The sequence below is a fragment of the Mus pahari genome, chromosome X, assembly GCF_900095145.1.
Source record: "Mus pahari chromosome X, PAHARI_EIJ_v1.1, whole genome shotgun sequence".
Taxonomy (NCBI): Eukaryota; Metazoa; Chordata; class Mammalia; order Rodentia; family Muridae; genus Mus; species Mus pahari.
Window position 1 is genome coordinate 7249195 of NC_034613.1, and position 9690 is coordinate 7258884.

The window sequence follows — 9690 nt, forward strand, 5'->3', positions numbered from 1 at the left end:
TCCTCGGGTGAGGAAAGGCGCTGGATGCCAGGCGGACACCCCTCCTCGGTCGGGGAGGCAAGGTGTTGGGTGCTGGGTCAGCCTGCGGACAGCCGCCAGGCGAACACCCCTCCTGGGCAGGAGAGCATTTTCTTACTTTAGATAATCCAGAAATCCTACTTCAATTTTTCCATAGGGCAAAAGGCTTATCAATATTAACAAGCACTATCTTTCATTCTTTTGTTTGTCTCCAATGAGACTCATGCTTAATTACCAAGCTGCTGAGTAAGAAAAAGTGAATTTGTTATTAGATATTAAGTGAGATAATTAAATCTCCTCATTTGAAGCATTTTGCTCAGTTGGGATCACCTCAAATGTGATGTCTTAACAGTAAAGATCCTCTTAGTGTTTTCTTTTCATCTTTATAATTCCAGGGGGAAATGTCTGACTAAAAATTCACTTTCATTCCAGTTGCTACCCTCTTGGATAAAACTAAAACTTGATGTGGCTCATCATCAGCTTGGAGAGTATTCTCGCTGTGTGTTCCCTGGCCCAGCAGCACAATTGCCTACAAATAAATGCAAATGCCTGAGCTAAGACCAGTGGAATTAGAACCTCAAGACTGAGACCAACAGTCTTGTCTGCTCAATAGTCCTTCCAGATGATTCTCATTTATTACAGTCTGAAGTTTTTCTAGAACAGACTCTTCCATCTCATCCTGGCCTTGAATTTCCTATGTGGCAGAGGATAACTTTGGGCTTCTCACTCACCTGTCTCTACTTCTCCAGTGTTGGTATTATAGGAATGTGCTACCATTCTCAGTTTCATGTGGTGCTGGGGATTGAACCCAGGACATCCTTCATGCTGGACAGTCACTGTACGGACTGAGCTACATCTCCATTAAGTTTGAGAACCATTGTCCTTTATGTAGTTCAGGAGATGTAAATTTCATAAACAATGAAAAGAATGTGGAAATTGACCTTAAATCTTTGTACTTCAGGCCTATTTGTAACACAGTTCTATGATCTTACCCAAAGCATTCCAATTGCTTGGTGTTTTAAATTCCCAGTTTTCAAGGTTAAAGAGTTGAAGGAGCAGATGTTTAGGAGTTCCTGATGTCTCTAAAAGCAGATGTGGAGATTCACTCAGGAATTTCATGCTTGCTTTACCAAGGCAAAAATCAAAATCTGGAAATGTCTTTAGTATAAAGGCATAGATTTTGTGGTATCAACTAAGCAAGAATTACTTTAGTAGATTAAGTGATCTTATACTGATATATGTATGTCCATGTAAGATAATATTGTTTTTTAAAATAATAACATTTATTTAGTAAGAAAAATTAATAATGCATGAGTGTTCAGCCTACTGAATGTCTTTGCACCACGTGCATAAATTCTCAGAGAGGCCAGAAGTAGGTATCAGATTCCACCAGAATTCAAGATAAAGAGGTTTGTAGCTGTCATGTGAGTCCTTCAAGATCCAGAAAAAAATGTTCTCTTTTTAAACATATCAATTATGTAGAAAATATTTTTAATTGGATATTTTATTTATTTTCATTTCAAATGTTATCACCTTTCCCCGATTCCCCTCTGCAATGCCCCTATACCATCCCCCTTACCCTGCATTTATGAGGATGCTCCCCTACCCACCGACCTACTTCTGCCTAGCATTCCTCTACACTGGGGCATCAAGCCTTCACAGGATCAAGGGAATCCCCTCCCATCCACAGGGATGCCAGATAAGGCTACTTCAACTCTTTCAGTCCTTCCCCTAACTCCTACATTGGGGTCCCTGTGCTCAGACTAATGGTTGGCTGCAAGCATCTGCATCTATATTGATCAGGATCTGGCAGAGCCTCTCAGGGGACAGATGTATCAGGCTTCCCTAAGCAAGTTCTTCTTGACATTAGCAATACTGTCTGGGTTTGGTTTCTGCATGTGGGATGGATCCCCAGGTGGGGCAGTCTCTGGGTGGTCTTTCCTTCAGTCTCTGCTCCACTCTTTGTCCCTGTATTTCCTTTAGACAGAAGCAATTCTGGGTTAAAATTTTGGAGATGGGTGGATGGCCTCGTCCCTCAACCGAGGGCCATGCCTAGCCTCTGTTAATGGTCTCAACAGGTTCTCCCTCCCCTTTGTGGGCTATTTCAGCTAATGTAATCCCTGTGGGGTCCTGGGAGGCTCTTACTTTCCTGGCATCTGGGACTTTCTGGTTGCTACCCCCAATTCCTGACCACAATTCCTAAATACCTCTGTTCAATTTTCTGATCCTCTGTACATTTCCTCCATCTCCTCCCATACCCGATTCTGCCCCTCTTCCCCCTTTTCCTTCCTCCCAAGTCCCTCCAACCCTCTATTGATTATATTGATTATATTGTTCCCCATTCTAAGTAGGACTGAAGCATCCACTCTTTGGTCTTCCTTCCTCTTGAACTTCATGTGGTCTGTGAGTTGTATCGTGGGTATTCCATGCTCTTTGCCTAATATCCACTTCTCATTGAGTACATACCATGTGTGGTCTTTTGTGACTGAGTTACCTCACTCAGGATGATATTTTTTAGATCCATCCAATCCATCCATTTGCCTGTGAATTTCCTGAAGTCATTGTTTTTAATAATTGCGTTTTTAATAACTCCATTGTGTAAATGTACCACATTTTCTATATCCATGCCTCTTTTGAGGGACTTCTGGGTTGCTTCCAGCTTCTGGCTAATATAAATATGGATACTATGAACATAGAGGAGCATATGTCCTTATCACATGTTGGAGCATCTTCTGGGTATATACCCAGGAGTTGTATTGCTGGGTCCCCAGGTAGTACTATGTCCAGTTTTCTGAGGAACTGCCAAGCTGATTTCCAGAGTGGTTATATCATCTTGCAATCCCACCAGCAATGGAGGAATGTTCCTCTTTCTCCACATCCTTGCCAGCATCTGCTGTCACCTGAATTTTTGATCTTAGCCATTCTGATTGGTGTGAGGTGGAATCTCAGGGTTGTTTTGATTTGCATTTCCCTGATGACTAAGGACATTGAACATTTCTTTAGGTACGTCTTGTCCATTTGATTTTCCTCAGTTGAGAATTCTCTCTTTAGCTCTGTTGCCAATATTTTTATAGAGTTATTTGGTCCTTTAGAGTCTCTAGTCTGTTAGTCTATGTCTTCTTTTTGGGGAATTGAGTCTACTGATGTTAAGATAGATTAATGAATAGTGATTGATGCTTCCTATTATTTTGTTGTTAGAGGTGGAGTTATGTTTGTGGGACTATCTTTTGGGTTTCTTGAAAGAATATTTCTTTGCTTTTTTCTAGGTTATATTTTCCCTCCTTGTGTTGGTGTTTTCCATATGTTATTATGTGTAGGGCTAGATTTATGGACAGATATTGTATACCTTTGGTTTTATCATAGAATATCTTGGTTTCTCCATCTATGGTAATTGAGAGTTTTGCTGGGTATAGTAGCCTTGGCTGACATTTGTGTTTTCTTAGGTTCTATATGACATATGCCCAGGATCTTCTAGCTTTCATATTCTCTGGTGAGAAGTCTGGTGTAATTCTGATATGTTTGGCTTTATATGTTACTTGACCTTTTTCCCTTAATGCTTTTAATATTCTTTCTTTGTTTTGTGCATTTTAGTGTTTTGACTATTATATAATGGGAGGAATTTCTTTTCTGGTCCAATCTATTTGAAGTTCTGTAGCCTCTTGTATATTTATGGGTTTTTCTTTCTTTAGGTTGGGGAAGTTTTCTTCTATAATTTTGTTGAAGTTATTTACTGGCCCTTTAACTTGGGAATCTTTGTTTTCTTCTATACCTATAAAAAACCCCTTAGGTTTCATCTTCTCAATGTATCCTAGATTTTCTAGATGTTTTGGGTTAGGAGCCTTTTGCATTTGTTTTTGTGGTGTCTTGGTGTATCCAGTCTTGCTCTTGTGGGAGTACAGGGGTCTGATGATGCTAAGTAACTTTGGTTTCTGTTGCTTATGTTCTTGCCCTTGCCTCTTGCCATCTGATTATCTCTCATGTTATCTGGTCTTGCTGTCTCTGACTGTGCCTTGTCCCTCCTGTAAGCCTCTCTTTCAGCACTCCTGTGAGACCTGCTCTTTCTGGGTGGAATTTGAGTAAGGAGAGCTGTGGCAACAGGGTTAACTCCAGGCACCGATAGAAACTGGAAGGATCCTGACCCAGGCTGCTCTTTGGTTCCTGCATCTTGTGGGCTCTGGTCAGGTCCCTCAGAGCAGAAATGGTGGTCTTACCCATGCTCTCAGGTGTGTGAGCACTCCTGGGAGACCAGCTCTCTCTCAGTGACATTTGTGAATGGAGAGTTTGGCACAGGGTCAGCTCCAGGGCTGTAAGATAATATTGTTTATCAGGTAACCATCTATGGATGTATTTTCTATATGTTATATATGATATTTGATTCTATTTGCATTAAACATGATAAAGTATAACATAGGAGAAATTACTTTTTTGTATACTATTTTGATTGGCATTCATGCATTGCTGATAGTCACAGGCTTCATGAGGACGTCCTCATTGAGTATATAAGATAGTTAATCCATATTCCCATCTACCCCTCTACTGTCCTCTTCCTCACCCTCTTTCCTATCAGTGCTCTTTGTTAACTTAGAATTGTTTTGAATGCATGTCATATATATGTATAGTTTTTATTACTGGATAATATATAGAATCCATACATGAGAGAATGCACATAAGAATTTTCTTAAACAGTTCAGCTCTTCTGTTGGAATTGTAGTAAATACGTTCCTATATGGTTAAAATACTTTTCTCAAAGACAGCACAGTAAAGCCCATTTAATTTTAGCCTACCTGGTTATGTAGTTTTTTTACACACAGATATTTTAGAAGTGAAGCTGGTGAGATGTCTCAGCAGGCAAAGGCACCTGCTGCTAAGCCTGATGACCTCAGTTGAATTCCTGGGTCTCACATGTTGGAATGAAAGAACTGGTTCTCACTAGTTGCCCTCTGACTTTACACGCACACACACACACACACACACACACACACACTAAAATATGTTTTAAAAGATGGAGAAAAAAACAATTAACTAAAACTAAGGCAATAGAAACAGTGAGTAAAACGAAACTGTGTCCTAGTACTAGGATAAAAGATTTCTGACTTCTAGGAACATGAAAGAACTATAAAAGTGCAGTAGGATAGGCAGGGTTAGCTTGCAACTTGAAAATCCCCTACAACATGTGTTGAAGGCTTGGTTGCTAGATTGTGGCACAGTTTGAAGGTGTCAATGCCTTAACAATGTGAGACCTAGTGGAACTAAGATAGGTAACTGGGGGCATGACCTTTTTAGGTTCTTGTCCCCTTACTCAATCTTTTATTGCTTTCTGACAACCATGAAGGAACCAGCTTTGTTCCATAGCATGCTCTCACTGGTGATTCTCTGCCTTGTCATAGGTCCAAAACAATTAGGCTAAGTCACCTTGGCATAAAACATTTTAAATCATCAGCCAAAGTAGGCATTTTCTCTTTTTAAGCTTATTGCCTTAGGTATTTTCTTAGTCAGGGTTTCTATTCCTGCACAAACATCATGACCAAGAAGCAAGTTGGGGAGGAAAGGGTTTATTTGGCTTACATTTCCATACTGCTTTTGACCACCAAAGGATGCAGGACTGGAACTCAAGCGGGTCAGGGAGCAGGAGCTGATGGAGAAGCCATGGAGGGATGTTCTTTACTGGCTTGCTTCCCCTGGCTTGCTCAGTCCACTCTCTTATAGAACCCAAGACTACCAGCCCAGAGATGGCACCACCCACAAGGGAACCTCCCCCCTTGATCACTAATTGAGAAAATGCCTTACAGCTGGATCTCATGGAGGCATTTTCCCAACTGAAGCTCCTTTCTCTGTGATAACTCCAGCTGTGTCAAGTTGACACAAAGCTATCCAGTACAGGTATATTGTTACAGTAATAGAAAACAGACTAATAAATCATTTAGAAGAAAAGATTTTGTTTTATTCTATTGGTTTTGTGTAATCAGTGATGTTTCAAGGTAGCTCTCAATCATGTCAAAACAGGTTGAATTCTGTTCTGTTTCCCTTTTAGAAGTTAAAGAACAAGTGTTGCATATTTAAAGATATTCTAAATAAATATCCTTATTTCTCAAGGACCTTTCATGTTTTAGTTATCTGGCTAATGAACTTATTTAGCAGTATATTTTTCATAATAAAGAATGAAGCCTATACACAGAAGTAAAAGGCCAATGTATATTGGCAGCACGTGGAGACAGTATATTAAACAATTATGTAAGGTGCTTAATTCATTATTTAAAACTTAATATCTATTGAAATACTTAAAATATAATTGTAGGTATGGATTCTGTTGTATTCAAGGATTTGTGGGGCATCATTATTTTGTTTCTTAGGTACAGACATGAAGAGATGATAGTTTTATTGCCTTATTTATCTCAGAGGTTATTCTAACAGGTGAGGATCAGGAATAAACATTTAGACTTTTAAGAGAACATTATCACCTGGTTTTGGGAGAGTGGAATATAGCCATTGATTTCCCTTTGCAAGTTTCACATGAAAACATTATCCCATGTTACTGGAAGTCAGGGAATGTGGGCTCTTCCTGGGAGACCTTAAGAAATTTCTTCCCCCATTGCTAGAATGATGACGAATAGGTTCAATGTAAGATTCACTTACATTCCATGAAATAAGACTAGATGTATGTAATGTGTAAGACTATAACCTATATCTGGGTCAAACTATGGAAAATATAAGGTTCTCATTAGGGCTGGAATCCTGTACATGATGCTTTGGGTCCCATCTCAGCCACCAGTTGCCATTGTTATATATTTAATGGCTTCATCTTTTCTAACTCTTAGCATCTAAGTTTTTTGTTGTTTGTTTTGAAATAAGGTTTCATTCAGTAACCCAGGCTACCTGAAACTGGCGATCCTCTGCCCCAGCCTCCCAAGTGACAGGTTTCAGGTGTGTACCATCACATCTGGATTCATAGCTTTCTGAGCACTACCATCTGTATTTTCAGCTCATTTTAAAAAATATTCCCACTCCAACAACTTCCGTAAACCATCTAGAGCCATAATTTACCACACTCCTTTATCTCCTTGTAGACCTTGGTTAGACTCCATAGTGCACTATTAACAATTTTTCTATTGCTTAAACCTCCAGTTCCTTCACGTCCTCTTCGTCCACCACAATAACTTGGTTAAAAGTATATATTGGGGTTAGAGGGATGGCTCAGCACATAAGAACTCTCATTGTCTTTCTAGAGGACCTGAGTTCAGTCCCCAACACCCCGTATCTGATAACTCCCAACTGTCCATAATTCCAGCTCCAGGGCATCTGACACCTTCTTATGGACCCTTCAAGCACCTGAACTCACACATTCACACCCCTTCCAAATATATACATATAATAATAAAACTAAAACTCCTTAAGAGACAAAGTATTTCCCATTAACCCTTGTCGTCATGTTGCTACCTGCTATCTGTTTCACTTTCAGATTAAACTCATTGAGTTCCTTGTACCTCCTAACTCCTGTTCTCCCGCTCTCTCATACATGGTCTCCTACAACCCCTGGTACTTCACAGATACTGTACTTGGCAAGACCTTTAATGACTACATGTGATTTTATATGTCTGTAATGTTGGCCATAAGTAACCATGTGTTATTTCTCTCACTTGACTGTGAGACAAATCATTTCTAGTTTCCTTCTCATTTTGTTGACTGCTCCTTCAAATCATTAGTTTGGGATCTTCCTATTCGTTCCAAACTCTCATTTTTAGAGAACTTTAGAGCTGATCCCTGGAACTTATTTTTATGAATTTCTAGACAATCCATTGAATTTCTAAATAATATCATTTGGTAGTAGTATTTAATACTGGAAATTTCCTCCAAAGTTCCCTCCCTCCCTTTCTCCCTCCATCCCTCCCTCCCTCCCTCTCTTTCCCTTTCCCCCTCCTTCTCCCTTTCCCTCTCCCTATCTTCACTTGGATAATACTATCTAAAAACAACCTGAGTGCTTCTACATGCCAGCACTTTTTTCAATCTTTTATTTGTTTAGAATAGTGCATGCCCTACAAGCATCTCAAATTTAGTGTGTCTAACACTGAATCTATTGCTTGTCCTCACCCAAGCCAGTCCCTCCCTCATTTCCCACCTTAGTGAATGGCAGCAACTTTCTCCCAGCTGTCCATGTCTCAAACTTCAGAAGAAATCCAACTCTACTCTCTTTAATACCAGCTGAAAACCATCGTATTGTTAGTTTCAGAATACATTCCACCTCCAAACAATCTACGACCTTCAGCATCAACCCCTGCTCCAAGGCCCCATCAGATTGCCTGGAATTGGGTTTCTCTACCACTTCTCTTCTTTCATTGGTGCCTCTTCACTAAAAACTGGCTACAGCTAGTCATTAAAATCCAGCCACCTATGTCTTTCTTCTGCAGAGTCTTCTAATGGCTTCTCATCTTACTAGTTTTTACTGTGACCTAAAAGACATTAAACAGCAGATGCCCAGTTGACTTTCTCTCTTTGTCTCCTCCTCCCCCACACCTTATTGTTGTGTTCCATTGCAGTAGCTTCCTGATATCTTAGACTCCTACTTAGAAAGGGAGCTCCCATCTCAGTCTTCTATCCTTTTTTATCTGGGAATCAAAGGACCATACATGACATGTGTCATTGTGTTTAATTAAAGTTGGATTTGATACTCAGTGGAAGAGTCTTATAATAATCTTGAATAGCAAGTAATGTTACATCTTTTAAATTATTATTGTACCAACTTCTATGTTCAACATTCATTCCACAAATGTCAAAATACAGAAACAGAATAAATACAGAGTCATAGCAAAGTTTTTTTTATCATTCTATTATACTCAACAGTGATTTGGTTTTTAGCTAATTATATAATCTATAATATTAAATTAATGACAATAATTTTCATATTTTATTGGATCTGTAGTTTTGTTTTCACTTAATTTATAAATTAGTTTTAGTTAAATAGTTGCATAAGAGTAGTAAGCATAAGGAGTTTAAGTTTAATGTTTGTGTCTACATAATATTAGATTACAATAGAAACAAAAAGACAACACTAGAATCTGCAAGTATTGGAAGAGTACATTTTGCATAGTCATATGATAATTTTTAAAATATGACTTCTTATGAGGGGGGAATAGGGAAGAAATGTGTGTCCTGGTTAGGGTTACTATTGTTGTCATGAAAGACCACAACCAAAGCACCCTGGGGAGGAAGGTGTTTGGCTTACATTTATTTTCACATCACTGGTCCTCATCAGAGGAAGTCAGGACAAGAACTCAAACAGGTCAGGTACCTGGAAGCAGGAGCTGATAATAGAGGCCATACAGGAGTGATGCTTAGTGAATTGCTTCCCCTAGTTTGCTCATATGCTTTTGTATAGAACCCAGGACCACCAGCACAGGGATGGCACCACCCACAATTGGCTGGGGCCTCCCCCATTAATCACCAATTAAGAAAATGCCCTATAGGCTTGCCTACAGGCCAACCTTTTAGGTTCCTTCCTCTAAGATGACTATAACAGTGTCAAGTTGACATAAAATTATTGAGCACAGTGTGAGATGTTTATATATTTCAGGTCAAAGATAAAAGAAATTAAGAAAACTCCTAACAGTACATTCAACTAATAATAAAGAAAACTACATAAAAATAGTGAAATTGAAAATGTTTCTTGCTTAAGAATAT